The 13,906-nt window shown below is 47.2% G+C and overlaps 22 non-coding genes across 22 annotated transcripts; all 22 read left to right on the top strand.

Moving 5' to 3' along the window:
* The first annotated feature begins 888 nt into the window (after positions 1 to 888).
* trnap-ugg (transfer RNA proline (anticodon UGG)) lies at positions 889 to 960 on the top strand. Its single transcript has one exon. It is a non-coding gene; the product is annotated as a tRNA-Pro (tRNA).
* Positions 961 to 1,471: 511 nt separating this feature from the next.
* On the top strand, positions 1,472 to 1,543 carry trnap-cgg (transfer RNA proline (anticodon CGG)). The gene has a single exon. It is a non-coding gene; the product is annotated as a tRNA-Pro (tRNA).
* Positions 1,544 to 2,269: 726 nt separating this feature from the next.
* On the top strand, positions 2,270 to 2,341 carry trnap-ugg (transfer RNA proline (anticodon UGG)). The gene has a single exon. It is a non-coding gene; the product is annotated as a tRNA-Pro (tRNA).
* A 168-nt stretch (positions 2,342 to 2,509) lies between these two features.
* On the top strand, positions 2,510 to 2,581 carry trnap-cgg (transfer RNA proline (anticodon CGG)). Its single transcript has one exon. It is a non-coding gene; the product is annotated as a tRNA-Pro (tRNA).
* A 1,069-nt stretch (positions 2,582 to 3,650) lies between these two features.
* On the top strand, positions 3,651 to 3,722 carry trnap-ugg (transfer RNA proline (anticodon UGG)). The gene has a single exon. It is a non-coding gene; the product is annotated as a tRNA-Pro (tRNA).
* Positions 3,723 to 3,890: 168 nt separating this feature from the next.
* trnap-cgg (transfer RNA proline (anticodon CGG)) lies at positions 3,891 to 3,963 on the top strand. The gene has a single exon. It is a non-coding gene; the product is annotated as a tRNA-Pro (tRNA).
* Positions 3,964 to 4,435: 472 nt separating this feature from the next.
* Positions 4,436 to 4,507, top strand: trnap-ugg (transfer RNA proline (anticodon UGG)). Its single transcript has one exon. It is a non-coding gene; the product is annotated as a tRNA-Pro (tRNA).
* Positions 4,508 to 5,018: 511 nt separating this feature from the next.
* trnap-cgg (transfer RNA proline (anticodon CGG)) lies at positions 5,019 to 5,090 on the top strand. Its single transcript has one exon. It is a non-coding gene; the product is annotated as a tRNA-Pro (tRNA).
* Positions 5,091 to 6,159: 1,069 nt separating this feature from the next.
* trnap-ugg (transfer RNA proline (anticodon UGG)) lies at positions 6,160 to 6,231 on the top strand. The gene has a single exon. It is a non-coding gene; the product is annotated as a tRNA-Pro (tRNA).
* A 168-nt stretch (positions 6,232 to 6,399) lies between these two features.
* On the top strand, positions 6,400 to 6,471 carry trnap-cgg (transfer RNA proline (anticodon CGG)). The gene has a single exon. It is a non-coding gene; the product is annotated as a tRNA-Pro (tRNA).
* A 1,069-nt stretch (positions 6,472 to 7,540) lies between these two features.
* On the top strand, positions 7,541 to 7,612 carry trnap-ugg (transfer RNA proline (anticodon UGG)). Its single transcript has one exon. It is a non-coding gene; the product is annotated as a tRNA-Pro (tRNA).
* Positions 7,613 to 7,780: 168 nt separating this feature from the next.
* On the top strand, positions 7,781 to 7,852 carry trnap-cgg (transfer RNA proline (anticodon CGG)). The gene has a single exon. It is a non-coding gene; the product is annotated as a tRNA-Pro (tRNA).
* A 1,069-nt stretch (positions 7,853 to 8,921) lies between these two features.
* On the top strand, positions 8,922 to 8,993 carry trnap-cgg (transfer RNA proline (anticodon CGG)). The gene has a single exon. It is a non-coding gene; the product is annotated as a tRNA-Pro (tRNA).
* Positions 8,994 to 9,710: 717 nt separating this feature from the next.
* On the top strand, positions 9,711 to 9,782 carry trnap-ugg (transfer RNA proline (anticodon UGG)). The gene has a single exon. It is a non-coding gene; the product is annotated as a tRNA-Pro (tRNA).
* Positions 9,783 to 9,950: 168 nt separating this feature from the next.
* trnap-cgg (transfer RNA proline (anticodon CGG)) lies at positions 9,951 to 10,022 on the top strand. The gene has a single exon. It is a non-coding gene; the product is annotated as a tRNA-Pro (tRNA).
* A 1,069-nt stretch (positions 10,023 to 11,091) lies between these two features.
* trnap-ugg (transfer RNA proline (anticodon UGG)) lies at positions 11,092 to 11,163 on the top strand. The gene has a single exon. It is a non-coding gene; the product is annotated as a tRNA-Pro (tRNA).
* Positions 11,164 to 11,331: 168 nt separating this feature from the next.
* Positions 11,332 to 11,403, top strand: trnap-cgg (transfer RNA proline (anticodon CGG)). The gene has a single exon. It is a non-coding gene; the product is annotated as a tRNA-Pro (tRNA).
* A 474-nt stretch (positions 11,404 to 11,877) lies between these two features.
* trnap-ugg (transfer RNA proline (anticodon UGG)) lies at positions 11,878 to 11,949 on the top strand. Its single transcript has one exon. It is a non-coding gene; the product is annotated as a tRNA-Pro (tRNA).
* A 172-nt stretch (positions 11,950 to 12,121) lies between these two features.
* trnap-ugg (transfer RNA proline (anticodon UGG)) lies at positions 12,122 to 12,193 on the top strand. Its single transcript has one exon. It is a non-coding gene; the product is annotated as a tRNA-Pro (tRNA).
* Positions 12,194 to 12,361: 168 nt separating this feature from the next.
* Positions 12,362 to 12,433, top strand: trnap-cgg (transfer RNA proline (anticodon CGG)). The gene has a single exon. It is a non-coding gene; the product is annotated as a tRNA-Pro (tRNA).
* A 1,069-nt stretch (positions 12,434 to 13,502) lies between these two features.
* Positions 13,503 to 13,574, top strand: trnap-ugg (transfer RNA proline (anticodon UGG)). The gene has a single exon. It is a non-coding gene; the product is annotated as a tRNA-Pro (tRNA).
* A 168-nt stretch (positions 13,575 to 13,742) lies between these two features.
* Positions 13,743 to 13,814, top strand: trnap-cgg (transfer RNA proline (anticodon CGG)). Its single transcript has one exon. It is a non-coding gene; the product is annotated as a tRNA-Pro (tRNA).
* Positions 13,815 to 13,906: the final 92 nt, after the last annotated feature.

Here is a 13,906-nt window from a genome sequence, read left to right as displayed (position 1 = left end):
TGTGGTATGATTCTCGCTTAGGGTGCAGGGAGCCTTTGTCTAAGCATGTTTTGTGACAACAAATCGATCAATCGAAGCAGCAACATGGCTTGTTGGTCTAGGGGTATGATTCTTGATTAGGGTGCGAGAGGTCCCGTGTTCAAATCCCGGACGAGACCATTACAATATGCTGTTGAAGGAGGTAACATGGCAAAGAGGGCTTCTGTTCTATTCCCAAATCAGTCCTTTATCCAACGTAGATCGGCGTGATTTGCTGCGGAAGTTTCTCCAGCTCTTTATGTCTAAGCATGTTTTGTGACAACAAATCAATCAAAGCAGCAACCAGAACATGGCTCGTTGGTCTCGTGGTATGATTCTCGCTTAGGGTGCAGGGAGCCTTTGTTTAAGCATGTTTTGTGACAACAAATCAATCAATCGAAGCAATAACTAGAACATGGCTCGTTGGTCAAGGGGTATGATTCTCGCTTAGGGTGCAGGGAGCCTTTGTCTAAACATGTTTTGTGACAACAAATCGATCAAAGCAGCAACCAGAACATGGCTCGTTGGTCTTGTGGTATGATTCTCGCTTAGGGTGCAGGGAGCCTTTGTCTAAGCATGTTTTGTGACAAAAAATCGATCAATCGAAGCAGCAACATGGCTCGTTGGTCTAGGGGTATGATTCTCGCTTTGGGTGAGAGAGGTCCTGGGTTCAAATCCCGGACGAGCCCATTACTTCTACAGCCCATTGCCGTAGAAGGAGGTAACCTGGCAAAGAGGGCTCCTGTTCTATTCCCAAATCAGTCCTTTACCCAACGTATATCGAGGTGATTTGCTGCAGAAGGTTCTCCAGCTCTTTTTGTCTACGCATTCTTTTTGACAACAAATCGATCAAAGTAGCAACCAGAACATGGCTCGTTGGTCTAGGGGTATGATTCTTGCTTTGGGTGCGAGAGGTCCTGGGTTCAAATCCCGGACGAGCCCATCACAGTATGCTGTTGAAGGAGGTAACATGGCAAAGAGGGCTCCTGTTCTATTCCCAAATCAGTCCTTTACCCAACGTAGATCTGCGTGATTTGCTGCGGAAGTTTCTCCAGGTCTTTATGTCTAAGCATGTTTTGTGACAACAAATCGATCAAAGCAGCAACCAGAACATGGCTCGTTGGTCTTGTGGTATGATTCTCGCTTAGGGTGCAGGGAGCCTTTGTCTAAGCATGTTTTGTGACAACAAATCGATCAATCGAAGCAGCAACATGGCTTGTTGGTCTAGGGGTATGATTCTTGATTAGGGTGCGAGAGGTCCAGTGTTCAAATCCCGGACGAGACCATTACAATATGCTGTTGAAGGAGGTAACATGGCAAAGAGGGCTTCTGTTCTATTCCCAAATCAGTCCTTTACCCAACAGAGATCGGCGTGATTTGCTGCAGAAGTTACTCCAGCTCTTTTCGTCCAAGCATTCTTTGAACAAATCAATCAAAGCAGCAACCAGAACATGGCTCGTTGGTGTAGGGGTATGATTCTCGCTTCGGGTGCGAGAGGTCCCGGGTTCAAATCCCGGACGAGCCCTTTACAGTATGTTGTTGAAGGAGGTTACTTGGCTAAGAGATCGGCGTGATTTGCTGCAGAAGTTTCTCCAGGTCTTTATGTCTAAGCATGTTTTGTGACAACAAATCGATCAAAGCAGCAACCAGAACATGGCTCGTTGGTCTTGTGGTATGATTCTCGCTTAGGGTGCAGGGAGCCTTTGTCTAAGCATGTTTTGTGACAACAAATCGATCAATCGAAGCAGCAACATGGCTTGTTGGTCTAGGGGTATGATTCTTGATTAGGGTGCGAGAGGTCCCGTGTTCAAATCCCGGACGAGACCATTACAATATGTTGTTGAAGGAGGTAACATGGCAAAGAGGGCTCCTGTTCTATTCCCAAATCAGTCCTTTACCCAACGTATATCGGGGTGATTTGCTGCAGAAGTTTCTCTAGCTCTTTTTGTCTTCGCATTCTTTGTGAACACAAATCGATCAAAGCAGCAACCAGAACATGGCTCGTTGGTCTAGGGGTATGATTCTCGCTTTGGGTGAGAGAGGTCCTGGGTTCAAATCCCGGACGAGCCCATTACTTCTACAGCCCATTGCCGTAGAAGGAGGTAACCTGGCAAAGAGGGCTCCTGTTCTATTCCCAAATCAGTCCTTTACCCAACGTATATCGAGGTGATTTGCTGCAGAAGGTTCTCCAGCTCTTTTTGTCTACGCATTCTTTTTGACAACAAATCGATCAATGTAGCAACCAGAACATGGCTCGTTGGTCTAGGGGTATGATTCTCGCTTTGGGTGCGAGAGGTCCCGGGTTCAAATCCCGGACGAGCCCTTTACAGTATGTTGTTGAAAGAGGTAACCTGGCAAAGAGGGCTTCTGTTCTATTCCCAAATCAGTCCTTTACCCAACGGAGATCGGCGTGATTTGCTGCAGAAGTTACTCCAGCTCTTTTCGTCCAAGCATTCTTTGAAAAAATCAATCCAAGCAGCAACCAGAACATGGCTCGTTGGTCTAGGGGTATGATTCTCGCTTCGGGTGCGAGAGGTCCCGGGTTCAAATCCCGGACGAGCCCTTTACAGTATGTTGTTGAAGGAGGTTACTTGGCGAAGAGATCGGCATGATTTGCTGCGGAAGTTTCTCCAGGTCTTTATGTCTAAGCATGTTTTGTGACAACAAATCGATCAAAGCAGCAACCAGAACATGGCTCGTTGGTATTGTGGTATGATTCTCGCTTAGGGTGCAGGGAGCCTTTGTCTAAGCATGTTTTGTGACAACAAATCGATCAATCGAAGCAGCAACATGGCTTGTTGGTCTAGGGGTATGATTCTTGATTAGGATGCGAGAGGTCCCGTGTTCAAATCCCGGACGAGACCATTACAATATGCTGTTGAAGGAGGTAACATGGCAAAGAGGGCTTCTGTTCTATTCCCAAATCAGTCCTTTACCCAACGTAGATCGGCGTGATTTGCTGCGGAAGTTTCTCCAGCTCTTTATGTCTAAGCATGTTTTGTGACAACAAATCAATCAAAGCAGCAACCAGAACATGGCTCGTTGGTCTAGGGGTATGATTCTCGCTTTGGGTGCGAGAGGTCCTGGGTTCAAATCCCGTACGAGCCCATTACAGTATGCTGTTGAAGGAGGTAACATGTCAAAGAGGGCTCCTGTTCTATTCCCAAGTCAGTCCTTTACCCAACGTAGATCGGCGTGATTTGCTGCGGAAGTTTCTCCAGCTCTTTATGTCTAAGCATGTTTTGTGACAACAAATCGATCAAAGCAGCAACCAGAACATGGCTCGTTGGTCTTGTGGTATGATTCTCGCTTAGGGTGCAGGGAGCCTTTGTCTAAGCATGTTTTGTGACAACAAATCGATCAATCGAAGCAGCAACATGGCTCGTTGGTCTAGGGGTATGATTCTCGCTTTGGGTGAGAGAGGTCCTGGGTTCAAATCCCGGACGAGCCCATTACTTCTACAGCCCATTGCCGTAGAAGGAGGTAACCTGGCAAAGAGGGCTCCTGTTCTATTCCCAAATCAGTCCTTTACCCAACGTATATCGAGGTGATTTGCTGCAGAAGGTTCTCCAGCTCTTTTTGTCTACGCATTCTTTTTGACAACAAATCGATCAATGTAGCAACCAGAACATGGCTCGTTGGTCTAGGGGTATGATTCTCGCTTTGGGTGCGAGAGGTCCCGGGTTCAAATCCCGGACGAGCCCTTTACAGTATGTTGTTGAAAGAGGTAACCTGGCAAAGAGGGCTTCTGTTCTATTCCCAAATCAGTCCTTTACCCAACGGAGATCGGCGTGATTTGCTGCAGAAGTTACTCCAGCTCTTTTCGTCCAAGCATTCTTTGAAAAAATCAATCCAAGCAGCAACCAGAACATGGCTCGTTGGTCTAGGGGTATGATTCTCGCTTCGGGTGCGAGAGGTCCCGGGTTCAAATCCCGGACGAGCGCTTTACAGTATGTTGTTGAAGGAGGTTACTTGGCGAAGAGATCGGCATGATTTGCTGCGGACGTTTCTCCAGGTCTTTATGTCTAAGCATGTTTTGTGACAACAAATCGATCAAAGCAGCAACCAGAACATGGCTCGTTGGTATTGTGGTATGATTCTCGCTTAGGGTGCAGGGAGCCTTTGTCTAAGCATGTTTTGTGACAACAAATCGATCAATCGAAGCAGCAACATGGCTTGTTGGTCTAGGGGTATGATTCTTGATTAGGGTGCGAGAGGTCCCGTGTTCAAATCCCGGACGAGACCATTACAATATGCTGTTGAAGGAGGTAACATGGCAAAGAGGGCTTCTGTTCTATTCCCAAATCAGTCCTTTACCCAACGTAGATCGGCGTGATTTGCTGCGGAAGTTTCTCCAGCTCTTTATGTCTAAGCATGTTTTGTGACAACAAATCAATCAAAGCAGCAACCAGAACATGGCTCGTTGGTCTAGGGGTATGATTCTCGCTTTGGGTGCGAGAGGTCCTGGGTTCAAATCCCGGACGAGCCCATTACAGTATGCTGTTGAAGGAGGTAACATGTCAAAGAGGGCTCCTGTTCTATTCCCAAGTCAGTCCTTTACCCAACGTAGATCGGCGTGATTTGCTGCGGAAGTTTCTCCAGCTCTTTATGTCTAAGCATGTTTTGTGACAACAAATCGATCAAAGCAGCAACCAGAAAATGGCTCGTTGGTCTTGTGGTATGATTCTCGCTTAGGGTGCAGGGAGCCTTTGTCTAAGCATGTTTTGTGACAACAAATCGATCAATCGAAACAGCAACATGGCTCGTTGGTCTAGGGGTATGATTCTCGCTTTGGGTGAGAGAGGTCCTGGGTTCAAATCCCGGACGAGCACTTTACAGTATGTTGTTGAAAGAGGTAACCTGGCAAAGAGGGCTTCTGTTCTATTCCCAAATCAGTCCTTTACCCAACGGAGATCGGCGTGATTTGCTGCAGAAGTTACTCCAGCTCTTTTCGTCCAAGCATTCTTTGAAAAAATCAATCCAAGCAGCAACCAGAACATGGCTCGTTGGTCTAGGGGTATGATTCTCGCTTCGGGTGCGAGAGGTCCCGGGTTCAAATCCCGGACGAGCCCTTTACAGTATGTTGTTGAAGGAGGTTACTTGGCGAAGAGATCGGCATGATTTGCTGCGGAAGTTTCTCCAGGTCTTTATGTCTAAGCATGTTTTGTGACAACAAATCGATCAAAGCAGCAACCAGAACATGGCTCGTTGGTATTGTGGTATGATTCTCGCTTAGGGTGCAGGGAGCCTTTGTCTAAGCATGTTTTGTGACAACAAATCGATCAATCGAAGCAGCAACATGGCTTGTTGGTCTAGGGGTATGATTCTTGATTAGGGTGCGAGAGGTCCCGTGTTCAAATCCCGGACGAGACCATTACAATATGCTGTTGAAGGAGGTAACATGGCAAAGAGGGCTTCTGTTCTATTCCCAAATCAGTCCTTTACCCAACGTAGATCGGCGTGATTTGCTGCGGAAGTTTCTCCAGCTCTTTATGTCTAAGCATGTTTTGTGACAACAAATCAATCAAAGCAGCAACCAGAACATGGCTCGTTGGTCTAGGGGTATGATTCTCGCTTTGGGTGCGAGAGGTCCTGGGTTCAAATCCCGTACGAGCCCATTACAGTATGCTGTTGAAGGAGGTAACATGTCAAAGAGGGCTCCTGTTCTATTCCCAAGTCAGTCCTTTACCCAACGTAGATCGGCGTGATTTGCTGCGGAAGTTTCTCCAGCTCTTTATGTCTAAGCATGTTTTGTGACAACAAATCGATCAAAGCAGCAACCAGAACATGGCTCGTTGGTCTTGTGGTATGATTCTCGCTTAGGGTGCAGGGAGCCTTTGTCTAAGCATGTTTTGTGACAACAAATCGATCAATCGAAACAGCAACATGGCTCGTTGGTCTAGGGGTATGATTCTCGCTTTGGGTGAGAGAGGTCCTGGGTTCAAATCCCGGACGAGCCCATTACTTCTACAGCCCATTGCCGTAGAAGGAGGTAACCTGGCAAAGAGGGCTCCTGTTCTATTCCCAAATCAGTCCTTTACCCAACGTATATCGAGGTGATTTGCTGCAGAAGGTTCTCCAGCTCTTTTTGTCTACGCATTCTTTTTGACAACAAATCGATCAATGTAGCAACCAGAACATGGCTCGTTGGTCTAGGGGTATGATTCTCGCTTTGGGTGCGAGAGGTCCCGGGTTCAAATCCCGGACGAGCCCTTTACAGTATGTTGTTGAAAGAGGTAACCTGGCAAAGAGGGCTTCTGTTCTATTCCCAAATCAGTCCTTTACCCAACGGAGATCGGCGTGATTTGCTGCAGAAGTTACTCCAGCTCTTTTCGTCCAAGCATTCTTTGAAAAAATCAATCCAAGCAGCAACCAGAACATGGCTCGTTGGTCTAGGGGTATGATTCTCGCTTCGGGTGCGAGAGGTCCCGGGTTCAAATCCCGGACGAGCCCTTTACAGTATGTTGTTGAAGGAGGTTACTTGGCGAAGAGATCGGCATGATTTGCTGCGGAAGTTTCTCCAGCTCTTTATGTCTAAGCATGTTTTGTGACAACAAATCGATCAAAGCAGCAACCAGAACATGGCTCGTTGGTATTGTGGTATGATTCTCGCTTAGGGTGCAGGGAGCCTTTGTCTAAGCATGTTTTGTGACAACAAATCGATCAATCGACGCAGCAACATGGCTTGTTGGTCTAGGGGTATGATTCTTGATTAGGGTGCGAGAGGTCCCGTGTTCAAATCCCGGACGAGACCATTACAATATGCAGTTGAAGGAGGTAACATGGCAAAGAGGGCTTCTGTTCTATTCCCAAATCAGTCCTTTACCCAACGTAGATCGGCGTGATTTGCTGCGGAAGTTTCTCCAGCTCTTTATGTCTAAGCATGTTTTGTGACAACAAATCAATCAAAGCAGCAACCAGAACATGGCTCGTTGGTCTAGGGGTATGATTCTCGCTTTGGGTGCGAGAGGTCCTGGGTTCAAATCCCGTACGAGCCCATTACAGTATGCTGTTGAAGGAGGTAACATGTCAAAGAGGGCTCCTGTTCTATTCCCAAGTCAGTCCTTTACCCAACGTAGATCGGCGTGATTTGCTGCGGAAGTTTCTCCAGCTCTTTATGTCTAAGCATGTTTTGTGACAACAAATCGATCAAAGCAGCAACCAGAACATGGCTCGTTGGTCTTGTGGTATGATTCTCGCTTAGGGTGCAGGGAGCCTTTGTCTAAGCATGTTTTGTGACAACAAATCGATCAATCGAAGCAGTAACATGGCTCGTTGGTCTAGGGGTATGATTCTCGCTTTGGGTGAGAGAGGTCCTGGGTTCAAATCCCGGACGAGCCCATTACTTCTACAGCCCATTGCCGTAGAAGGAGGTAACCTGGCAAAGAGGGCTCCTGTTCTATTCCCAAATCAGTCCTTTACCCAACGTATATCGAGGTGATTTGCTGCAGAAGGTTCTCCAGCTCTTTTTGTCTACGCATTCTTTTTGACAACAAATCGATCAATGTAGCAACCAGAACATGGCTCGTTGGTCTAGGGGTATGATTCTCGCTTTGGGTGCGAGAGGTCCCGGGTTCAAATCCCGGACGAGCCCTTTACAGTATGTTGTTGAAAGAGGTAACCTGGCAAAGAGGGCTTCTGTTCTATTCCCAAATCAGTCCTTTACCCAACGGAGATCGGCGTGATTTGCTGCAGAAGTTACTCCAGCTCTTTTCGTCCAAGCATTCTTTGAAAAAATCAATCCAAGCAGCAACCAGAACATGGCTCGTTGGTCTAGGGGTATGATTCTCGCTTCGGGTGCGAGAGGTCCCGGGTTCAAATCCCGGACGAGCCCTTTACAGTATGTTGTTGAAGGAGGTTACTTGGCGAACAGATCGGCATGATTTGCTGCGGAAGTTTCTCCAGGTCTTTATGTCTAAGCATGTTTTGTGACAACAAATCGATCAAAGCAGCAACCAGAACATGGCTCGTTGGTATTGTGGTATGATTCTCGCTTAGGGTGCAGGGAGCCTTTGTCTAAGCATGTTTTGTGACAACAAATCGATCAATCGAAGCAGCAACATGGCTTGTTGGTCTAGGGGTATGATTCTTGATTAGGGTGCGAGAGGTCCCGTGTTCAAATCCCGGACGAGACCATTACAATATGCAGTTGAAGGAGGTAACATGGCAAAGAGGGCTTCTGTTCTATTCCCAAATCAGTCCTTTACCCAACGTAGATCGGCGTGATTTGCTGCGGAAGTTTCTCCAGCTCTTTATGTCTAAGCATGTTTTGTGACAACAAATCAATCAAAGCAGCAACCAGAACATGGCTCGTTGGTCTAGGGGTATGATTCTCGCTTTGGGTGCGAGAGGTCCTGGGTTCAAATCCCGTATGAGCCCATTACAGTATGCTGTTGAAGGAGGTAACATGTCAAAGAGGGCTCCTGTTCTATTCCCAAGTCAGTCCTTTACCCAACGTAGATCGGCGTGATTTGCTGCGGAAGTTTCTCCAGCTCTTTATGTCTAAGCATGTTTTGTGACAACAAATCGATCAAAGCAGCAACCAGAACATGGCTCGTTGGTCTTGTGGTATGATTCTCGCTTAGGGTGCAGGGAGCCTTTGTCTAAGCATGTTTTGTGACAACAAATCGATCAATCGAAGCAGCAACATGGCTCGTTGGTCTAGGGGTATGATTCTCGCTTTGGGTGAGAGAGGTCCTGGGTTCAAATCCCGGACGAGCCTATTACTTCTACAGCCCATTGCCGTAGAAGGAGGTAACCTGGCAAAGAGGGCTCCTGTTCTATTCCCAAATCAGTCCTTTACCCAACGTATATCGAGGTGATTTGCTGCAGAAGGTTCTCCAGCTCTTTTTGTCTACGCATTCTTTTTGACAACAAATCGATCAATGTAGCAACCAGAACATGGCTCGTTGGTCTAGGGGTATGATTCTCGCTTCGGGTGCGAGAGGTCCCGGGTTCAAATCCCGGACGAGCCCTTTACAGTATGTTGTTGAAGGAGGTTACTTGGCGAAGAGATCGGCATGATTTGCTGCGGAAGTTTCTCCAGGTCTTTATGTCTAAGCATGTTTTGTGACAACAAATCGATCAAAGCAGCAACCAGAACATGGCTCGTTGGTATTGTGGTATGATTCTCGCTTAGGGTGCAGGGAGCCTTTGTCTAAGCATGTTTTGTGACAACAAATCGATCAATCGAAGCAGCAACATGGCTTGTTGGTCTAGGGGTATGATTCTTGATTAGGGTGCGAGAGGTCCCGTGTTCAAATCCCGGACGAGACCATTACAATATGCAGTTGAAGGAGGTAACATGGCAAAGAGGGCTTCTGTTCTATTCCCAAATCAGTCCTTTACCCAACGTAGATCGGCGTGATTTGCTGCGGAAGTTTCTCCAGCTCTTTATGTCTAAGCATGTTTTGTGACAACAAATCAATCAAAGCAGCAACCAGAACATGGCTCGTTGGTCTAGGGGTATGATTCTCGCTTTGGGTGCGAGAGGTCCTGGGTTCAAATCCCGTACGAGCCCATTACAGTATGCTGTTGAAGGAGGTAACATGTCAAAGAGGGCTCCTGTTCTATTCCCAAGTCAGTCCTTTACCCAACGTAGATCGGCGTGATTTGCTGCGGAAGTTTCTCCAGCTCTTTATGTCTAAGCATGTTTTGTGACAACAAATCGATCAAAGCAGCAACCAGAACATGGCTTGTTGGTCTAGGGGTATGATTCTCGCTTTGGGTGCGAGAGGTCCCGGGTTCAAATCCCGGACGAGCCCTTTACAGTATGTTGTTGAAAGAGGTAACCTGGCAAAGAGGGCTTCTGTTCTATTCCCAAATCAGTCCTTTACCCAACGGAGATCGGCGTGATTTGCTGCAGAAGTTACTCCAGCTCTTTTCGTCCAAGCATTCTTTGAAAAAATCAATCCAAGCAGCAACCAGAACATGGCTCGTTGGTCTAGGGGTATGATTCTCGCTTCGGGTGCGAGAGGTCCCGGGTTCAAATCCCGGACGAGCCCTTTACAGTATGTTGTTGAAGGAGGTTACTTGGCGAAGAGATCGGCATGATTTGCTGCGGAAGTTTCTCCAGGTCTTTATGTCTAAGCATGTTTTGTGACAACAAATCGATCAAAGCAGCAACCAGAACATGGCTCGTTGGTATTGTGGTATGATTCTCGCTTAGGGTGCAGGGAGCCTTTGTCTAAGCATGTTTTGTGACAACAAATCGATCAATCGAAGCAGCAACATGGCTTGTTGGTCTAGGGGTATGATTCTTGATTAGGGTGCGAGAGGTCCCGTGTTCAAATCCCGGACGAGACCATTACAATATGCAGTTGAAGGAGGTAACATGGCAAAGAGGGCTTCTGTTCTATTCCCAAATCAGTCCTTTACCCAACGTAGATCGGCGTGATTTGCTGCGGAAGTTTCTCCAGCTCTTTATGTCTAAGCATGTTTTGTGACAACAAATCAATCAAAGCAGCAACCAGAACATGGCTCGTTGGTCTAGGGGTATGATTCTCGCTTTGGGTGCGAGAGGTCCTGGGTTCAAATCCCGTACGAGCCCATTACAGTATGCTGTTGAAGGAGGTAACATGTCAAAGAGGGCTCCTGTTCTATTCCCAAGTCAGTCCTTTACCCAACGTAGATCGGCGTGATTTGCTGCGGAAGTTTCTCCAGCTCTTTATGTCTAAGCATGTTTTGTGACAACAAATCGATCAAAGCAGCAACCAGAACATGGCTCGTTGGTCTTGTGGTATGATTCTCGCTTAGGGTGCAGGGAGCCTTTGTCTAAGCATGTTTTGTGACAACAAATCGATCAATCGCAGCAGCAACATGGCTCGTTGGTCTAGGGGTATGATTCTCGCTTTGGGTGAGAGAGGTCCTGGGTTCAAATCCCGGACGAGCCTATTACTTCTACAGCCCATTGCCGTAGAAGGAGGTAACCTGGCAAAGAGGGCTCCTGTTCTATTCCCAAATCAGTCCTTTACCCAACGTATATCGAGGTGATTTGCTGCAGAAGGTTCTCCAGCTCTTTTTGTCTACGCATTCTTTTTGACAACAAATCGATCAATGTAGCAACCAGAACATGGCTCGTTGGTCTAGGGGTATGATTCTCGCTTTGGGTGCGAGAGGTCCCGGGTTCAAATCCCGGACGAGCCCTTTACAGTATGTTGTTGAAAGAGGTAACCTGGCAAAGAGGGCTTCTGTTCTATTCCCAAATCAGTCCTTTACCCAACGGAGATCGGCGTGATTTGCTGCAGAAGTTACTCCAGCTCTTTTCGTCCAAGCATTCTTTGAAAAAATCAATCCAAGCAGCAACCAGAACATGGCTCGTTGGTCTAGGGGTATGATTCTCGCTTCGGGTGCGAGAGGTCCCGGGTTCAAATCCCGGACGAGCCCTTTACAGTATGTTGTTGAAGGAGGTTACTTGGCGAAGAGATCGGCATGATTTGCTGCGGAAGTTTCTCCAGGTCTTTATGTCTAAGCATGTTTTGTGACAACAAATCGATCAAAGCAGCAACCAGAACATGGCTCGTTGGTATTGTGGTATGATTCTCGCTTAGGGTGCAGGGAGCCCTTGTCTAAGCATGTTTTGTGACAACAAATCGATCAATCGAAGCAGCAACATGGCTTGTTGGTCTAGGGGTATGATTCTTGATTAGGGTGCGAGAGGTCCCGTGTTCAAATCCCGGACGAGACCATTACAATATGCAGTTGAAGGAGGTAACATGTGCAAAGAGGGCTTCTGTTCTATTCCCAAATCAGTCCTTTACCCAACGTAGATCGGCGTGATTTGCTGCGGAAGTTTCTCCAGCTCTTTATGTCTAAGCATGTTTTGTGACAACAAATCAATCAAAGCAGCAACCAGAACATGGCTCGTTGGTCTAGGGGTATGATTCTCGCTTTGGGTGCGAGAGGTCCTGGGTTCAAATCCCGGACGAGCCCATTACAGTATGCTGTTGAAGGAGGTAACATGTCAAAGAGGGCTCCTGTTCTATTCCCAAGTCAGTCCTTTACCCAACGTAGATCGGCGTGATTTGCTGCGGAAGTTTCTCCAGCTCTTTATGTCTAAGCATGTTTTGTGACAACAAATCGATCAAAGCAGCAACCAGAACATGGCTTGTTGGTCTAGGGGTATGATTCTCGCTTTGGGTGCGAGAGGTCCCGGGTTCAAATCCCGGACGAGCCCTTTACAGTATGTTGTTGAAAGAGGTAACCTGGCAAAGAGGGCTTCTGTTCTATTCCCAAATCAGTCCATTACCCAACGGAGATCGGCGTGATTTGCTGCAGAAGTTACTCCAGCTCTTTTCGTCCAAGCATTCTTTGAAAAAATCAATCCAAGCAGCAACCAGAACATGGCTCGTTGGTCTAGGGGTATGATTCTCGCTTCGGGTGCGAGAGGTCCCGGGTTCAAATCCCGGACGAGCCCTTTACAGTATGTTGTTGAAGGAGGTTACTTGGCGAAGAGATCGGCATGATTTGCTGCGGAAGTTTCTCCAGGTCTTTATGTCTAAGCATGTTTTGTGACAACAAATCGATCAAAGCAGCAACCAGAACATGGCTCGTTGGTATTGTGGTATGATTCTCGCTTAGGGTGCAGGGAGCCTTTGTCTAAGCATGTTTTGTGACAACAAATCGATCAATCGAAGCAGCAACATGGCTTGTTGGTCTAGGGGTATGATTCTTGATTAGGGTGCGAGAGGTCCCGTGTTCAAATCCCGGACGAGACCATTAAAATATGCAGTTGAAGGAGGTAACATGGCAAAGAGGGCTTCTGTTCTATTCCCAAATCAGTCCTTTACCCAACGTAGATCGGCGTGATTTGCTGCGGAAGTTTCTCCAGCTCTTTATGTCTAAGCATGTTTTGTGACAACAAATCAATCAAAGCAGCAACCAGAACATGGCTCGTTGGTCTAGGGGTATGATTCTCGCTTTGGGTGCGAGAGGTCCTGGGTTCAAATCCCGTACGAGCCCATTACAGTATGCTGTTGAAGGAGGTAACATGTCAAAGAGGGCTCCTGTTCTATTCCCAAGTCAGTCCTTTACCCAACGTAGATCGGCGTGATTTGCTGCGGAAGTTTCTCCAGCTCTTTATGTCTAAGCATGTTTTGTGACAACAAATCGATCAAAGCAGCAACCAGAACATGGCTCGTTGGTCTTGTGGTATGATTCTCGCTTAGGGTGCAGGGAGCCTTTGTCTAAGCATGTTTTGTGACAACAAATCGATCAATCGAAGCAGCAACATGGCTCGTTGGTCTAGGGGTATGATTCTCGCTTTGGGTGAGAGAGGTCCTGGGTTCAAATCCCGGACGAGCCTATTACTTCTACAGCCCATTGCCGTAGAAGGAGGTAACCTGGCAAAGAGGGCTCCTGTTCTATTCCCAAATCAGTCCTTTACCCAACGTATATCGAGGTGATTTGCTGCAGAAGGTTCTCCAGCTCTTTTTGTCTACGCATTCTTTTTGACAACAAATCGATCAATGTAGCAACCAGAACATGGCTCGTTGGTCTAGGGGTATGATTCTCGCTTTGGGTGCGAGAGGTCCCGGGTTCAAATCCCGGACGAGCCCTTTACAGTATGTTGTTGAAAGAGGTAACCTGGCAAAGAGGGCTTCTGTTCTATTCCCAAATCAGTCCTTTACCCAACGGAGATCGGCGTGATTTGCTGCAGAAGTTACTCCAGCTCTTTTCGTCCAAGCATTCTTTGAAAAAATCAATCCAAGCAGCAACCAGAACATGGCTCGTTGGTCTAGGGGTATGATTCTCGCTTCGGGTGCGAGAGGTCCCGGGTTCAAATCCCGGACGAGCCCTTTACAGTATGTTGTTGAAGGAGGTTACTTGGCGAAGAGATCGGCATGATTTGCTGCGGAAGTTTCTCCAGGTCTTTATGTCTAAGCATGTT

Source organism: Osmerus eperlanus, chromosome 24, assembly GCF_963692335.1.
Source record: "Osmerus eperlanus chromosome 24, fOsmEpe2.1, whole genome shotgun sequence".
NCBI lineage: Eukaryota > Metazoa > Chordata > Actinopteri > Osmeriformes > Osmeridae > Osmerus > Osmerus eperlanus.
Note: the sequence above shows the minus strand (reverse complement) of the source record. Positions and strands in the feature narration are given on the sequence as shown.